The 18,467-nt window shown below is 39.2% G+C and overlaps 1 protein-coding gene across 1 annotated transcript in view; it reads right to left on the bottom strand.

The window, feature by feature from the left end:
• The window catches only part of LOC140322931 (beta-1,3-galactosyltransferase 1-like), a 24,009-nt gene extending 6,729 nt beyond the window's left edge, over nt 1-17,280 (bottom strand). Inside the window, exon 1 of the mRNA XM_072399586.1 lies at nt 17,185-17,280. The gene's annotated coding sequence lies outside the window, so the exon portion shown is untranslated. The remainder of the gene's footprint in view (nt 1-17,184) is intronic.
• Between the last annotated feature and the right edge of the window lie 1,187 nt (nt 17,281-18,467).

Below are 18,467 nucleotides of genomic sequence, written 5' to 3'. Positions count from 1 at the left end.
TCCTCCTCAACTTTATTTTATTTTTTTATTTATTGAATATCTGTTTACTGGTGTACAAATCTAAGGGATTGTACGAGTAAATGATTATGAAATGTCTAATTGCAAAAAAACAAAACAAAAAACCAAACAGTCAATTTTGACAGACTGCGTAAGTGCTAATTGCAAGCAAATTTCTCTCACCTGTGCGCTTAAAATTTCAACATATATAAGGGTGTTTAGCTTTTTCCTTTTGTCTTTTTTTCTTGGAGGGGCTGTTGTTTTGTGTGTTATCCTAATTTATCTATGTTGCATTTGATACTTTGCTTACCCTTTAGCACAATAGCTGCTTTTTTTTCATAACTTTGAATTTTTCAATGTCCATTTTGCAATTTTTAAGTCAATGTTAATGCTATGTTGTTGTGTTTGTGGCCATATTGTTTGATTGCAAAATTCTGCCTTTATTACCACTTTGAAATGTTTGTCCTGTATAAATATTCTTTAATCCAGTTTTCCACCCTTGATAGGTCAAAATTGCATATTGGTTTGGTAAGTATTTTTTGAATGCAATATTTTTTGGGCCATTTTTGAACCATTTTTGCTTTACATGGAAGTGTGGGTTTACGGGTGTTTTGTTTGTTCTTTTTAATTTTTTTGTCATTTAGTGTAAATTTAGTGATGCGATGTGTGTGTGTTTTTGTTTATGATTTTTTTATATTTTAATGTAACCTTTTAGAAAATGTTTCTTTTGAATAAAGTTGTTTGTAAAATGATTTTGTTTGTTTTTTGGGGGTTTGTTGTTATGTGATCTCCTTTCCAATTTCCCAGGACATACAGTTTAAAAAGTCAATTGTGATTGTTTTCAGCTGTTCCTTTCTCTGAATTGTTTGAAAGGCTAAAAACAGCACAATTGTCCTGTTAAAATTCAGTTGTTTGATGCGCATAGTTGTGCGCCAAACTTCAGGAGTGTGTAGCTCATAGTTGTGCGCCAAGGCGGACCAGCTATGTGCGCCTGAACTGTGTTTTATCAGTTGAAAAATGCACTGCACTTTTGCACAGTCCTCATTCAGGTAAGTTTGTATTTTATTTGTGTATATTGCTTGTTTTGCTTCATATGCACTCATGTATGTATAGACATGAATGCACATAAAGCCAAACATGTATGTATGCATTTAGATGTGTGTACATATACATAGAAAAAATAAATTATAAGAAGAAATAGGCAGAGGACTTTTTGGACCATATTACTTCACATTGAAAAGATTGCCTATTTGTTCCTATGATTTCTGATGTCATGGGCTACAAGCAACATTCATGGAGGATATTGCTTCTGGTTAAAAATAGGAATCCACCTTTATGTGCTTCCACTACCAAGCTGAGGTAAGTCAATATATATATAGTGGGCCAAGATCTAAAATGCCATTTAAACCTGCAGAAACATCCTGAAGGGCTGGAAAAGCAAGAAAATGTTTGGCCTTGGAACTTTGATATACTAGTACTATTTGTTTGGTGTAAACACCTAAATAATGCATACACTCCAGTATTTAATGAGCATTAAGATAAGCAACAACACAACATCTGTTCATTTCTCCAAGTGTAACTATAAATGAAGCTAGTTTGTGATTGAGTAGAATGTACCCAAAAAAAAGTAGCACTTACACAAAAAATCATCCAGCAATAAATATTCAAACTGATCTGTAAAATGGACTGGAGATGAGCACAGAACAGGGCGCAGGTGTGCGATCAATTGCTATCACCTCACCATTGAATTTACCATCTCCTCCTGAATCGCGCAGCTGAAAATTAATTGCCTTAATTGGCGTATCAAGATCTTTGCTCATTTTTGCAGGCGTGTTCACTAGAACTCGGGCCCAACTCGCGGTAATAGAGCTTGCTGACCGGCACGAGTGTACGCACATTCCATTGATAAATCAGGGCCTTAGACTGCAAAAAAGGAAGCTGCTAGTTACACCATTTAATGCCCAGAAAGTGTCACTGGCTGTCCTGCTCCGATCATAGACTAATGCAGCCATGCTCAACCAGGGTTCTGTTGAAATATGGAAAGGAAAGAAAGGGTCCTCAAGGCTTATAGCTCTTATACTCATTACTCCATGAGAACCAATAACTAAAGACATATTATAAGAACTTTTAATCCTTCACTCTTGGAATTTTATGTACCAACTACTTCTTGATTTCAGATCATCAGTGCAACAACTATTGTACTTTAGCATTTGTACTGTAATTGTACTGTACTGTAAATGTACTGAACTGTAATGTAATTGTACTGTACTGTAATTGCAACTGTATTGTACATTGTACCAGAAATTCTCTCTACCTAGGAGTTATTAGACTGCTGCAGTTCCAGCCAACAATAATCTGAGAATATATACGCTTGTTGTATAACCCTGAGAAAGCCCTTCTGGCATAACGCGTCGGGTAACAAGACATTTTTTCATACCCACATTTACAGGATGAGCAATCTGTCTAGCACAGTAGAATTAAGCTTAGTTTAGCAGTCTCCACCCCATGACTTCAGAATGGGTGATAGTTATATATATATATATATATATATATATATATATATATATATTCAAGTACTGATGCATTATTACTAATTATCTCCATTTTCTGAAATACAAAAATAGCCTTGAACCCCCCTTTTTTCCTTTCCATATATGTTACACTAAATAGGGGTGGCTATTACATATACAGTTATAAGAAAGAGAAAAGGGAAACTCATTCATAGTCATATACTGGGGGTTCTGTTGAACCCTAGGGTTGCTTCAGAAGTTGCCAGAGCTTCCATGAGCTGTGGCCATTGACATCCCATACTATGGTGCCTTTATGGTTCTAGAGACAGAACCACTTGGTAAAACAAGGCCATCTGCAAGAGTGAAATTCTTCCCATCGGCAACCACTGCAAATATTTTTTTCCCATTTCGGGATTATAGTACAGAGTACACTTGACATCTAAAACATTTTTTTTTAACCTTGGTCAACCCATTTCCTTGTGTAAAGGTCTTTAAAAACGCTGAACTGAAGGGTGAAATATCCTTACACAAAACATTCTATCCTATTAGCAAGTCCTCCCCCGCTCATATTGTCAAATAATATCACACTTTTAGATTACTGGGTTTCACTTGCGCGTTCATAAATTGCACCGATGTTAACTTTTAACCAGGATTACATTTTTATTTCTACAGTAAACACTATTCCCGAGTTAGTCTAGACATACCAGTCACATCAAGTTTCTAGCAATGGTTTCCGGATATGGGATTGAGGTGACACTGGGAAAGTGTCTCCTAGTTTACCAAGCTTACCTATTAAAGCAATGTTTCTGGGGCCTACATAGTCAAAAATGAGAATGTACTGTATATCATAAGTTACTAGATAAGAAGAAGAATGTCTGGATACTGACTGTACTTGCATTGCCCATAAGTATGGTCATTGATGATTTCCCACTAACATTGCCAACCATTCAGACCTCACGGACCACCAAATTTATAATTTTGAATCCCATGGACCATTTATTGGAATTAAAAATAAAGATAAATTCATTTGTAAAATAATGATCTTCCTAATGGTGCCTGACAAGGACTGTGGAGGCTCTGACTCAATAATCAGTTCACGGTTAGGTGAAGTTTTACTATTGTTACGATTATCATTAGTTGCACTATCTTTGGTGTTACTAAAGAAATGCAAAATATTTGTTTACTTTTTCTCACTCATTATGGGTTTATTTCATTTGAATCTAAGACCAAACAAGAAATGATAGTTATCAAACTATTTGGTGCCATTAAAGTTCACACTTACCTAAAGGAGCATCTGAGAAATAAACAAATAAAATAAAACAATCGGATGAGAATTCACAAAGCGGGGTGACTGTTTTATTGGTGGAAACAGTACTGAAGCGTACCGAAATATAGGACCACACTAACGCCACGCTGCGCCTCTCTTGTTTTTCTGTCTCTGGTACAGTTTGTGAATTTAGTGCAAAATAAAGGCAAAAATTGTCATTCAGAATATGAGAATTTATTTGAATATTATTTTGGTTTTATTATTATTAACACATAAAAATGCAAATAATGTCCAAATTTGTCCTGGACCACTGGTTGGCGACCACTGCTTTAGGTTATAGAGGGAAAATCGACAGGTTCTCTTTAATGCACATATGCTCCTGCAGCATGTTTTCATTTACCTTTTGCTTTAAAAAGGCTGGCTCCCTTAACCCCTAGGATAAATAGCAAGAGAAATATTTAGCTCTTCCCTTCCCATTGGTAGCCAGCTAGTCAATTGTGTTCCAACACATTGGTGCAGGCAGAGTCCTCAGCCTTGTGTAAGCTCTATAGGAGATCGACTCAGAGCTTACACAAGGCCTATTGTACTTGTTCTTCTTAGCAAAATGAGCAGTAGGAAAGAGAGGGTAAGAAAAAAATACAAAATACTGTAGGGGTCAACTTTAAAGTGATCATGCTGCTCAAGAGTAGCAATGATCAAATTTGCCTTTGTTCGACCAACACTACGGTCAATGACAGGTATAGCATAAAGCTCTGTGGCAAATCTAGACAATAAATATAAGGGTTGCTCCGAGTTGTTTTGCTTGTTTTAAATGAATAATATTCAGGTCAAATTTGTGATTGACTAAGACCCAAACACCAAGCTTACTCAGGAATAGCATCTGATCTGTTTAGACGATGCTGCATATTTCTACCTGTGGTAAATTTTTTTTTTTTTGAATTTTTATTAAGATTGACACGACTACCCTCAGCTTAGCCAAAGGGCCGTACGTGCACCATCATCATCATAAAAACCATTATTTTATAATTAAAACAAAATTTTACAAGATTTGACACAAATACAAAAGAATCATTTTTTCATAAACAAATAATTTTCTGAAAACTAAATCAAAACTTACTCTACTTGAATCTTAAGACAAAAAACTTAGAAACTCAACCTTTTATACTTTCCTACCCTTCAGAAGAACCTGTTTCAAAAAACTCTTTTATTCTTTCTTTTGATGCTTTTTCAATCATGCAAAACCTTAAAATTAAACCCCAAACTATTTGTTCTTCTCCTTTGTAGGAATGAAATGCTCTATCCAACCAATCTGGTATTTCAAAAAACTCGGTAAGTATACCTCTCTTCCTCCTAGTTACTTTTTTAACTTCACTACGCCAGGAATTCATCTCACTTCCTTCCCAAAAAGAAAACTTTTTCCTTAACACCTCTTCTAACCAGTCCAATTCTAATTTACTTGGCACCCCTCCTTCCCATATAATTTTCTTAGCCTTTTCCTCATCAGACCCAGTCTTTAGTCCAATTTTTGTTTCACTCTTCTCTTCAGAAACTCCAGCCTGTTCATGTCTCATCCTTTTCTCAGAACCTTTCCATTAATATTTTCTGCGTCCCAGATGCCCCAGGTTGGTTGCTACTTTGTCTTTCTCCCTGTTCTTCTACTCCTCTCTTTTTACTCCTAGTCACAATCCTTTTAATCTCTTGTGTTTCCTCACTTTCTTCTCTTTGTTTCCTTCACACTCACCAACCTGGGGTCATCTTTTCTTCTCTCCATTTCAGCCATGAAATCCTGATAAATGCCTTCAGTAGCAAAAACCACGTCAAAAATTCTCTTCCTGGGACTGTCGTAAATAGCAATCACCTCCGTCTTCTGTATTCCAGCCATCTCTCTCAAAATCTGCTCCACCACGAATTTCAACAGGAATCCAGCCTTTGCAACACCGAAAGAAATCCGCACCGCATTTGTAATGCGTGCATATGGGGGTACACAATCTCCATTCTCGCCCCAAGGCTCCTCCAAAGCTCCAGCTATGTTAGCCAATTTGCATACATGCAAATAAACCACGCCCAATCTGAGTCTCCACCGGAAAGAACCAGTGAGGTGATCGCCTGTGGTAAATAAAATAGGAAAATCCCTGAGAGATTGTAATAAATTATTAAACTCTCCAGTAATGCAACTGAAGCTTTTTAATCTAAATTTTCCAACCTATAGTTGGCATTTGGTATTGGCTTCAGAAGCTACAGCCCAACATCTCTATTCCCCTTAGGATCCTCAGTAAAGGAGACCACCAATTTTAACATGTCCATGGCCAAATATCTCTAGATGCCAAGCATTAAATTCCATCAATCAAAACCTCTTCTTAAAGCTTTGTTCCACATGACAACTCCTACAGTTCCATATATGCAGTCACCAACTGTTGTTTGCTTTTTACAAGCTCACAATACATTTTTATTGTGCATTTTCCAAGGTCAAAAGGTATCACTACCAGTGATAATTCCACCAGAAGCTGCACTACTGAACAAGGAAACAATTGCCACCTGTCTGACTTTTCACTATGGCAGGGGAATTACAGGAACTACAAAAACAGAATTATAAACCTTTAGTGTAGATTAAACATTAAACATATTTACTTTTTCTGCTCACTGGAATTCTGTTATTGAAAATCTATCTGAAACCTGGGCAAATCAATCCGAGCATATGATCAAAAACTGCATACATAGAGCTCAGCATTAGTGCATACATAGAGCTCAGCATTTATTTTGGCTTTTTCAAAGTACATGGAATTTGACCATTTTCTGCCATTCCAAATCCTGCCAGGTCATATCAAGCACATAGGAGGAGAAGCTAACTCAGGCCATGTCGTACACATAGTTCTCCCCAGAGGTTTTTAGCCGGTTGCTCCGCCCGGCTGATTTGAATACCCCGCCCAGCTCTCCTCGGCAGCTCTCATCCTCGGATGCACGGATCTCAGTGAGGCTGCTCTGTGTCATCCGTTCAGAGGATTGCACACAGCTCAGCCTTCATGTGAAGGAGACACAGGCACCCCATCTCATAGCACAAGCTCGGATTTCTATTTAAAAAAAAATCTGCCTGTGAAATTTATCCACCTTTAGCTCTGCGTGTGAATTCTGCATCCTCACAGCTCTGTGTTTACAAACCTCCATATTTCCTAATATGTATGTCACAATGACCTGTAATCTTCAGGGTGCACAGGGGGCCCTCATAGATACTAGTTATTACAATTGCAGCCCCCCAGCCTTAAAGAATTTCAAGATATGGGGGTCACAAATGTAAAACGTTGGGAAAATTGAACTTTGGGGTTGCTGTTTCAGAGAAAAGTGCAACTAGAAGGTAGAACACTGAAACAATAAGAGGTTACTGGATACCCATGGCATAAACAACTGGGAGCACCAAGTTTGCCGTGTTTTGCCACACCCCCTTTTTTACCACCCAGCTACAGCTTCCTACCACCCGGCTGAAAAAAATTTCTGGGGAGAACACTGGTACATATGACTAGAAATTGCTAGAAATGCATCTCTAGAGGCAGATAAATGCAGGAGATCATTCAACTCCCTCTCTGGTCTTCACTGGCTTCCATTTCGCCTAAGAATTAAATTCATCTCCTGTGCTTTGCCTTCAAATCCCTCCACAGTTCTTGTCCCACTTACATTTCTAACCTGGTAAAAAAAAATACCCCCCTAGCCGCTCTCTTCACTACCCCTGAAGACCTACTAATGACTTCCTCACTCACAACCTCATCACACGCACAGCTCCAAGACTTGTCTGGAGCTGCCCCCAACTCTCTGGAATGGTCTTCCTCGTCCCATTCGGACGACATAGGAGGAGAAGCTAACTCACGCCATGTCATACATATGATTCTCCTGCTAGAAATGCATCTCTAGAGGCAGAGCAATCCAGGAGATCATTCCACTCCCTCTCTGGTCTTCACTGGCTTCCATTTCGCCTAAGAATCAAATTCAAGTTCCTGTGCTTTGCCTTCAAATCCCTCCACAGTTCTTGTCCCACTTACATTTCTGACCTGGTAAAAAAATACCCCCATAGCAGCTCTCTTCACTCCTCCGATGACCTACTAATGACTTCCTCACTCATAACCTCATCGCACGCACGGCTCCAAGACTTCTGCTTACTCATCCTCTTCTGTCTTTTGTAACCACTACTACATATCTCCCCTCTTATTGTGTGTTACTTCCCCCACCTCCTAAATTGTAAGCTCTTCAGAACAGGGTCCTCCCCTCCTGTGTCACTGTCTGTATTCATCTGTCATTTGCAGCGCTATATAAATCCCATTTTTTAATAATAATAATAATAATAATAATATTAATAATAATAAAAATCTCAACCGCTAGCAACAGGGCCGCTTTGTTGCTGGAAAGAATGTAGTAATGTTTCTTGGCACCTTACAATTGAATAAAGGCCTTTATTGGCTTATGCAAATTTTTTATTTTGCATTACAGCCTGTTTTAAAAATAAATCTCCATAAATCACCTTTTAAATAGTCTCCCTGAAGGGAGTCTCCAAAAACCCAAAACTTCTGGTTTCTTTTCACTTCATTGCATGCAGGACAAGCAGCCACCACTGGCTCTGTGGGACTGTGAAGCATGGCAATTGCCTGTGCCAACCAGCTATGGACTTGAGTCAATAGCATCGGTTGACAGCACAGATGCATTTGATGTGCAGCTTACCTGTTTTTCATCCCTGTTGACTTGTATGGAAAGGCAGAGGATGCAAACAAATGCCTGTCAATGCCCTAAGGATTCCTCTGTATTACAGAATACAAAAAATTACCCAAAATTACCTTTTTTTTTGCTTGGCTAGGGTAATTTTACGCTACACCTGAAATTGTCTGCTGGCCGAATTCGCTAAGCCATACACTGTATTTGACGATGACAAATAAAGATTATGGCCCAGGGAATCCATTTGGTGGGCATTTATAGGCCATCATTGGCTGCTGGCTGGATTGGCCAAATTGTACTGTATGCTGCGCCTGTTGAAGGCCACCAGCTGGATTCAACAAGCTGCAAACTGTATCCATCATCGGCTAACGGTATAATGTTTGATGCTGAGGATAATCAAGAGTTTTGGCTAGTAAAATAACTCGACTACTCGATTCTACAAAATAAATTTACTGTACGTAGTCATACATTACCTTATAAGTATCCCTGTGGTTGCAAATCCAGATTCCACCATAATGCTACTTCTTTCCATGCCATTTTTGCTGCATTTGGTTGATATACAAGCACTCTACAGACCATAATATCAACCCCATTTTTTCCCCATTTGACTTCAATGGGATTAGAATTCAGCACCCGAAACAACCTAAACTAAAAAGGGAAGAGAGACAAATTCAACCAACACTTTAAGTTTTGCAAAATGTTATCCAAGAAGCCCACAATGTAACATTTGGTCAGCTCTTGGGATGACTTTGATAGTCTGTACAATTTAGTAGTCATTGAAAATATATGCCTCTTGCACATAATTTCTGCAGAAAAATAAATTTGGCAATATTTTTGAACCCTTTTTCCAAGACATAATAGGCATCCACAGCCAATTGAGGGTCTTTGAGATCTCTACAGATCTTGTCATGGTGGCACCATACAGTTTAAGAGGTTCTAGCTTCATCGCCACTAAGGAGTTTTTATTGCTGGCACTTAATCTGGAGCCAGTAGATTCTATTTTAAGATTAGATATATACAGGGGTGTAGCTAATTTTTTTTACATTTGTTTTCATTTATATTAAAAGCATGAGTACGCCATGTTAAATTTGTATGTGGTACGCTCAGTTATATAAACTTTATCTTTGGGCATTGTTTGACTAATGACTACTCGTTTAAATATGTGGAAAAAGTTAAAAATTTTCATTGTCACCTGACTGTAAAGAATGAATCGGTATTTGCAATTCGGACATTCAGCAGTCCAAAGTCTACATTCCCTACTCTGTGAACAAATTAACATCAATGACATAGCGCCAATTTTCACACTAATGCCATAAAATTGCATAAAGTTATGAGAAGATAACTTGCATGAAATACATTAATACAGATCAAGCTGACAATTTATTGTAAAAACTGATCCATAAACAAATGCTTCCCAAATTTGGAAACATACAAATGAATGTATTTTGTAATAAGTAAGAATAAAGCAATGAATGTGCATTACATTTTAAAATTGGTTTCTGAGCAAACATTCCACGAAGGCAAAGATCAATAGCAGAAAATGTGTAAACCAATTTGCCTGCTAATAAAAAAAGGAGTCTTACTGAATGCCAAGTTCATATAAAATGTATATATACTAAAAATGTTGTAAAACTTTAAATGCTTCATTCCCTGCACAATAATTTTTTTGCATTGCATCAATTAAATGTCCACCAAATACCTAGTCTAAGGTCATGTTGGGACCCTGGTCACGTGCCCAAACCTTAAGTGGCAAAATTATAAGTGCAATGGGAATTATTCCAGGGAATTGACTCAGGAATAGGAACACAATTGGACATACTATTTTACTCTGCCACTCCCATCTCCTGCCTTTTGACTGATTTATCCACCTGGACTCCAACACATCCTCTGCTGCTGCCTTTCTGAACTGGTATTTTATCAAACCATCTCTTTGACTGACTCATCATATCTCACTCCTAGAACTCAGCAAGTTTAGAAGCCTCACTTCAACCCATTTTACAGGACTGGCTCTCATGGACTTCAGTTTGCCACATTGTTTAATGTACCCATATGGTTCACAATTATCTGTTAAAATGTATTATTCACCCTGCACTCTCTTTGTTGGCACTACTCCCTCTCCTCCCCAGTCTGATAACTCATTGCCCCTGATTCATCAAGCAAAATCGGATTATCGGTCGCGCATTCGTATTAGCGATCCGGAATCGCGCGCGATCGCGCTATTCAACAACCGGAAAAGCTCGCGCACGGAGCCACGCTTATCCGACAGCTTTTTACTGGCGATCATGCATTATCGCGCTTCCCGCGATCGCGGATTTCAATGATGAATCAGGGGCATTGTCTCTCTGCTCCTTCACTCCCCTGACTTCTCTGTCTGTGCTACTGCTCCTTTATACTCTACTGATACTTTCAGGTGACTTTCTGGTGACATCTCACCCAACCCTGGTCAGCCTCCCCCTCCCATACACTTTCAGCAAGACACTCCCTTCTCCTAACCTCATCCCCATTCACCCTACCCATAAGTCTTTACCCCTTCTCTCTGGCAGTCTATGGAATGCCCGATCTGTTGGCAAGAAATTACCTCCTTTATCACTGAACTTTCTGGCTCTCACTGAAACTTTGCTTTCCACCTCTGCCTCTGCTGCTGCTCTCTCCTATGGAGGCCTGCACTTTACACATACCCCTAGACCTGGCATCAAAGTTGGGGGTCGTGTGGGTCTCCTTCTCTCACCTAACTGTACATACAGAGTCCTTCCTACCCCACCCTCTCACTTTCACTTCATTTGAAGTCCACTCTGTCCATCTATTTAGCCCCTTACCTGTCATTGTTGCTGTTGTCTACCGCCCCCCTGGCCCAGTATCACAATTTTTGGATAACTTTGCTTCCTAGTTCCCATATATTCTTTACCATGACCTGCCCTCCCTCATCATTGGTGACTTTAATGTTGCAATGGATGAGCACAACCTTCCCTCCTCAGCCAAACTGCTCTCCATTACCCCCTCATTTGGACTCACACAGCACATCAATGGACCCACACACATAGCCGGACATACATTAGACCTGGTATTTTCTAAACTCTGCAACCTCACCTTCCTTGACAACTCACCATTTCCCCTTTCTGATCATAACCTTATCACCTTCAACCTATCGAGCTCCTGCCCCCGTTTACCACACGCCAGAGCTGGTCAATGGCAGAGAGATATCCGTAACCTTGACCACAACCTTTTCTCAAACGGCCTTGCATCCCTAACCCCCGTTCTCTACAAAATCACCTTGGCTTTGGATAAAGTTGCCCCTGCCACCTTTTGATACCCCCACCCTGCCAAACCCCATCCCTGGCACAACAATCACAACAAACTGCTACAAAAGACTGTTCGTGCAGCTGAGTGCAAGTGGCGAAAATCTGGCCTCAGCGCTAAATTCATAGACTACAAAGCCAAGCTACAAAGCTTTAACACTGAGCTCACTGTCACCAAGCAAAATTATTTCTCCTCTGTCATTTCCTCTCAAGGTTCCAACTCACGCAACCTCTTCTCAACAATTGACTCCCTCCTAAACCCCACACCTGCTCCCCCCACAACAACCTTTTCTGCCCAAGACATAGCCAGCTACTTTAGAGATAAAATAGACAAAATCAGACATGATGTCTCTGCCCACCGAGCCACTCCAACCATACCCACCCCTTCCACCTGTAAATCTGCCCACCGAGCCACTCCAACCATACCCACCCCTTCCACCTGTAAATCAGCCCTGTTACTGTGGACGAAGTCTCCTCTCTCATCATCTCCATCTACTACCTGTCCGTTTAACCCAATTCGCTTTGATCTACTCCGTGCCCATTCCTCCACCCTGGCCCCTGCCCTAACCGAACTATTCAACCTCTCCCTTTCTCCTCTCCCTTTCTACTGGTAAATACCCCTCAGCTTTTAAACATGCCATAATTCTCCCTATCCTAAAGAAACCCTCACTGGACCCCTCCCTACCCTCTAACTACCGTCTTATCTCCCTTCTCCCATATGTCTCCAAACTTCTTGAACGCCTTGTCTACAAAAGACTCACCGATATATATATATATATACACATACACACACACATATATATATATATACATATATATATATATATATATATATATATATATATATATATATACCATTGGGGGGGTTAAATTTACTATCACCTGATGCCACATCCCACAAATCTCTGAAACCATATATCTTGTAATTTATATATGGGATTTTAAAAATATAAATCCAGGGAAATATAATTATTCAAAAAAACCACCCGTATCCAAGACAAAGAAAATGATGATTTTACAAAATACATCTCAGGAAACTACAATCCTATTCTTGTAATGAAAAGGTCATTTAAAAACCAACGCGTTTCGTGGTAGCATAAACCTGCTTTTTTACGAGTTAACATATGTACACATGCAGGGAGGGGACTATATATTTATATTGGATCTTAGAGCAGAGCACCTGCCGCAACCTCTTCACTAAAAAACACTCAAACGCCATCCAGTCAAATTAAAGTGCATTCGAGGAGATGAGGGAAGAACAGAGCTGGACTATACCAACGTGACAAGTTACATGACAAATTCCGAAAAAAGATTATCAACCAGAAGATGAAATTACAATTTCCAACCTCCTCTATAGATAATATGGTCAAGATAAAAACATCAGTAAGTTTGGAGTGGATAATCTCTTGTTTGGAATTTGACCATACATATACCCAGACAAGTGACTCGCCCTGTTTGTGTAGTCCAGAATTCTCTCAGTTCTTACCCCTATCTCTTTGGATGCACTTTGATATTACTGGATGACATTTAGGGTTTGAGTCTGATTTAATAAACTCTCCAAGGCTGGAGAGAATACATGTTCTTCAGTGAAGCTGGGTGATACAGCAAACCTGGAATGGATCTGGTCCAGGATTCAAACATTTGCTAGAACTTAAGAAATCCATTCTAGGTTTGCTGGATCACCTAGCTTCACTATTGAAAGTGTTGGAAAGCCTTGGGGTGCTTTAATAAATCAGACCCTTTTAGTAAAGAGGTTGTGGCAGGTGCTCCACTCTAAGATTTATTTTAATTATACAGTCCCCTGTATGTGTACACAAGTTAACACCCTGAAAGAGCGGGTTTAAGATACCACAAAAGGCATTGAGTATTATCACTAAGGGACTGGTAAATCCATTACAGGAATAAAATTGCCATTTCTGGAGCATGAAATGATATATGGTAAAATAATTTCCTTTGCAACAAATGTCTTGTACATGCTTGCTTTTATAAGTTTTTTTTTAAATAATTCTATTTCAGTTGATTTTAATATGAATGTGATGCTTTTAAAAATCCATATAAAAAATTACAAGATGTTATGTCTTTAAACTCCTATATATAAATTACAAGATATATAGTTTTTTTTTTTTTTTTTAAAGGGCAGACCGTTCACTTTTCACTCCATTCGTCCCATTACGGTTAAAAGAAATTGCTGTTCAGTTTTGCTAAGTCTTCTGCACATGGAATTTTGAAATAAAATTAGCTTTAATATGTTCAGTGAACTTTCTCCTCTTTTGGCAAATCCACTCTGTTGTCTCCTGAAATAATTCCAATCCACTCCTTCAGACTTCACACCAAACATTTCATACAAAAAGTTTTTTTCGTCAGGCTTTGCATAGAGGGAAGTTACTTATCACAGATTCAAGCCTTTTAGAAAGACGTGAATGTGATGAGCGTCATGTGCAACTTTTTTTTACCTCAAACAAAAATCTGAGCAACCAGGCTTTTTTTTGTAAATGAAGTACACATTTTGAAAATACATGGGTACCTGCATGTGCAGCTCACTGTACGATCTTGTCATGTCTTGGTGCCAGGATGATTTCTTTTTTTTGCAAATATGCAAAAGGTACATCATTCCTGCCTGGCTAATTAAAGTGGCCAAAGAATACCAAACCCAGAAGACAAGGCAAGGATGTCATCACTATGTTGCCTTGTGAAAAGGACCCTGCGTGTTTTTGAAATATTGGTTTATGTTGTAACAGAGCTTTTATAATAAATCAAAAATTGTGTACCTCGGAGTGCTGTGACTTTGTTTTCTGTTTCCATGAGCAGATATGTCAGCCTGCGAATGAGCTCACATAGCTTCTTCAATAGGGATGGCCAATAATGAATTTCAAGAATATAGGCCTGATTTAATAAAGCTCTCAAAGCCTAGAGAGGATACACTTTCATAATAAAGCTGGGTGATCCAGCAAACCTGGAATGGATCTAGTCCAGAATTAAAAGCATTTGCTAACAAATAGCAATTGACTTTTAGGAAATCCATTTCAGGTTTGCTGGATCATCCAGCTTTACTGATGAAAGTGTATCCTCTCCAGCCGTAGAGAGCTTTAATAAATCAGGCTCTATGAATAACTAAAGCTAAGGTACGTAAATGAGGCTTTAGTCCCATCTCCATACAAAGATTTAAAAAAAACAAACAAAAAACAAACCAGTTTGAAGCAGGTTCCCATGTTTTAGGCGTTAATTTGCCATCCCAACCCATAAAAAGCATGAAGCCTGTTTATTATGGTGAGAGTTCATGCCAAAATAATGTATTCGATTGTGGCAAAAATAATAAATCATGGAGCCTTTTATTAATAAAAAAAAATGGCATCACAATGCAAATTGTCAAGGTATGTTAATGCAGATGCCACACACCCCAACAGCAAGCAGATTAGTAAGTATTGTACACAATCACAGTCACCGCACACCGGCAAAACTTCTTTTTATATTTGAATGGAGTGGTGGGAGATTACATACCAGGAATAGAGGGAACATTTTCAAATGGATAAACTTGTTCTTGTAACAACTGTTTAGGAGGGGATTTTGGAAGGATATTCTTCCACTACCTTTTGAGTCTATAAAACAGGAAGTGAAAGGAAATCTCTTGAATAAGCAATAGGTATCCAAAAAAGAAAGAAAATATATAACAGCTGTTTTCTGTGTTCCCCTTCTATATGCAAAAATAGAATAAATATTTTGGCATACATAAACATCTTTAGGATTCCAATAATATAATTAGATATTCAAGTTCAAAGTATAGTTAGCAATTATAAAGGTGGGTGTGTGTGCCCAAGCTGGGTGTCATTTTACCCATGCAGTTATATTATTGTTAGTATCTTAGCAAATAAAATGCATGAATATATATTACTGATTAAATCATATGTAGGATACATTTTCAGAAGTTCTAATTCTACCAGACGAAAATGTGTCTGCATTCCCCCCACAAGAGATATCCACCATTGCTTCCTGTTGTGGGTGGAAGTGGGTCTAATCTCTCCAGCAGATACGCAGTCAGCAATAAAAACCCAATAGCAGCTCTTGCCCTTTACCAAGTTCTCCTAATTGAATTAAAGAACTTTGGCTGTAGGTTTGCTTAAGGTGTCCAAAGATATGTGATGATAAAGTCATTTGTTTCCTTAGATCAGGTGAAAAGCCATGTGTCTGTGAACAGCAATTGTTATTGTATTTAAATTCCAGCTCCTCCAGAAACCTAATGTCTAGCCAGCAATGTTATCTCTTACTATTGGAATGGTAATATTACCACCATAGGAGGTCTGGGATATACAATTCCAAGCCCACAAAAAGTTTTCTTCTCCGATATATGCTCTGCATACTTGTAGCCATCTCTGTGCATGTTACCAGCTGCATGGAGCCACTGCCAGCCTGGTACTGCATGCAACTTGGTGCATTCTGTTCCCCTAGGCCAGTATATAATAGATGGACAACCTGACTTGTACCAAACACAACTTCTGAAGGGTTACAGCATCAATGGGTGTGTTAGAAGAAACTAAAGTGGGCCATAAACTATACAACTTCCAATAGGCTTACCAAAACTTTGAGGGCAGAAGGAAGCCATTCAAGCATTGCGGATCAAATCAGAAAGGCCCTTGCACTACAATATTAATCAGATCTACAGGGGGGTGTACACCCAACAGCATAGAATATGGTCAACTTTGGAAACATGGAAGACAGATGGCAAAAAAAGACCAAGTAGTCCATTGAGCCCAATCTTTTTGCTGATGGCTGCCTCTGCTGAAAGTCTTTCCAAGCCTCCACTGCACGTTACTCCCGAACTTACCTCTTTCGAGTTTGAGGTCATGTCCCTGTGTTATTGACCTCAACTTCACATTTCAGATAATGTCCACCTAATCCCTATTCACACCCATCATGTATTAGGGTATTTGTTAAAAAGATGTTAAAGGCGGCTATGTGATAAAAATCTCCTGGATAGATTAGGACAGAAGAACTGTTTGGCAAGAGTGCCAAAGGTATTGCATTGATACCGTATTGAGAAAAAAAAAAGGAGTAGGTTTCAGAGATGTGCATGGGTATAACAAGGACAGCCAGGTGAATAGCTGTGTTCACATTCAAAGACCTGGCAGTCTTTGAATTGCAGAAAAAGAGGTTCTGCAGGAGCAGCCTCTTCCGCCTCAACCATCTGCACAAATAGACCAGCTTCACAGCAACAATAAGCATAGCAGTGCAATTACCCAGCTGTCTGCAAAGCATCCATTAGCACCTTCTAGCAGCATTTTAAGCGACAGCAAGTGCTTTATTTCTGCAGTATACCCAGGGGTGGCAAAAATTAGCCAAGGGCTCCATGCCAGGGGCCACACCTCAGATGCTGCAGTAAAGAACCATCTATGACCCCAGCAGAACAAACCCAAAATCATCCACTAACCTTACAGCCCAGAAGAGAGTGACAGTGACCAGAGACAAACAGAGGAGAAAGGATGTGTCATCTGTGCATAGGAAAAAAAGAGATGGGAGGAGTAACCACACACAATCAGTGCAATCTATCTGCTGCTGGGCATATACCATGCAATGGTATTTTTAGTAGTAATACAGTTACCTGGTTCATTTACATCAAACCTTAGGATCAACCACAAGTATTCAATGTACCACTTATTTATAATTTATTTTATTTATCTGAATTATAAAAATTTTTATTGTAGCAATGTAGTAATTGCACTGTCTGTTTATGCATTAATGTATTCTATGATAATTACTGCAGTGTGTGTTTTGCCATGTTCCAAAATGGCTGCTGTGCCCTCGGCACTTTGGGGATGAGGTCATCAGTACTGACCTAACCTGGGGCAGGGATTCTTGGGTAAGCCCTTGAGAAGGACATGGTCTGGAGAGTGAGAGACTCAGATTCTGTTGCATGCGCAAAGAAACTAAAACTTCAGACTGTAATTTATGGCACAATCCTCCCACTGAGACATACTGAAAGGACTTTACCATGTTTACATTGCTGCTGTTTGAAGATTGCAAGTTTGATGTTACACTGGATTTCATATGTTGTTACTATTCAATACAGAGACTCTTTCTGCTAATACAGCGTGGATTATTGTCTATGAGTATACTATTCTCAACTGGGACTGCACGTGTTACTCACAAGACCCAATTGAGTGGAGGCACTGCGCTTATGAGAGATTTCATCCTGTTTCCACAGATAAAGTAAAGGCTCTGCTCCTGTTCTTCCATATGGGTTGCGCAACAACACATCAGTAGCCTGCAGAGTGGGTCAGAATAGGGCTACATTATCATTGAGAGAGGGGGAGAAAAGATAACTGGGACTGCACTTGTTACTCACAAGACCCAATTGAGTGGAGGCACTGTGCTTTGGAGAGATTTCATCCTGTTTCCAAAGATAGTAAAGGCTCTGCTCCTGTTTTTCCATATAGGTTGTGCCACAACACATCAGTAGCCTGCAGAGAGGGTCGGAATAGGGCTACATTTGGAGGCACTGCTGAGATTATCCTGGATCAGGACAGAATTGTGTTACTATGCCACTGTTATCTACAGAAGCTGTATGGCAGTGGGCTCAGGAGAAGGGATTGTCACATAAAAGGACCTTTGCTGTATCTTGTGTACCTATATCTGTGAGCACCCACAGACTACAGGAGGCACTAAAAGTTAATGAAACTCTGCACCATGCATCTCTTGTGGATAAAATAGAGG

The sequence above is a fragment of the Pyxicephalus adspersus genome, chromosome 2 (genome assembly GCF_032062135.1).
Source record: "Pyxicephalus adspersus chromosome 2, UCB_Pads_2.0, whole genome shotgun sequence".
NCBI lineage: Eukaryota > Metazoa > Chordata > Amphibia > Anura > Pyxicephalidae > Pyxicephalus > Pyxicephalus adspersus.
Note: the sequence above shows the minus strand (reverse complement) of the source record. Positions and strands in the feature narration are given on the sequence as shown.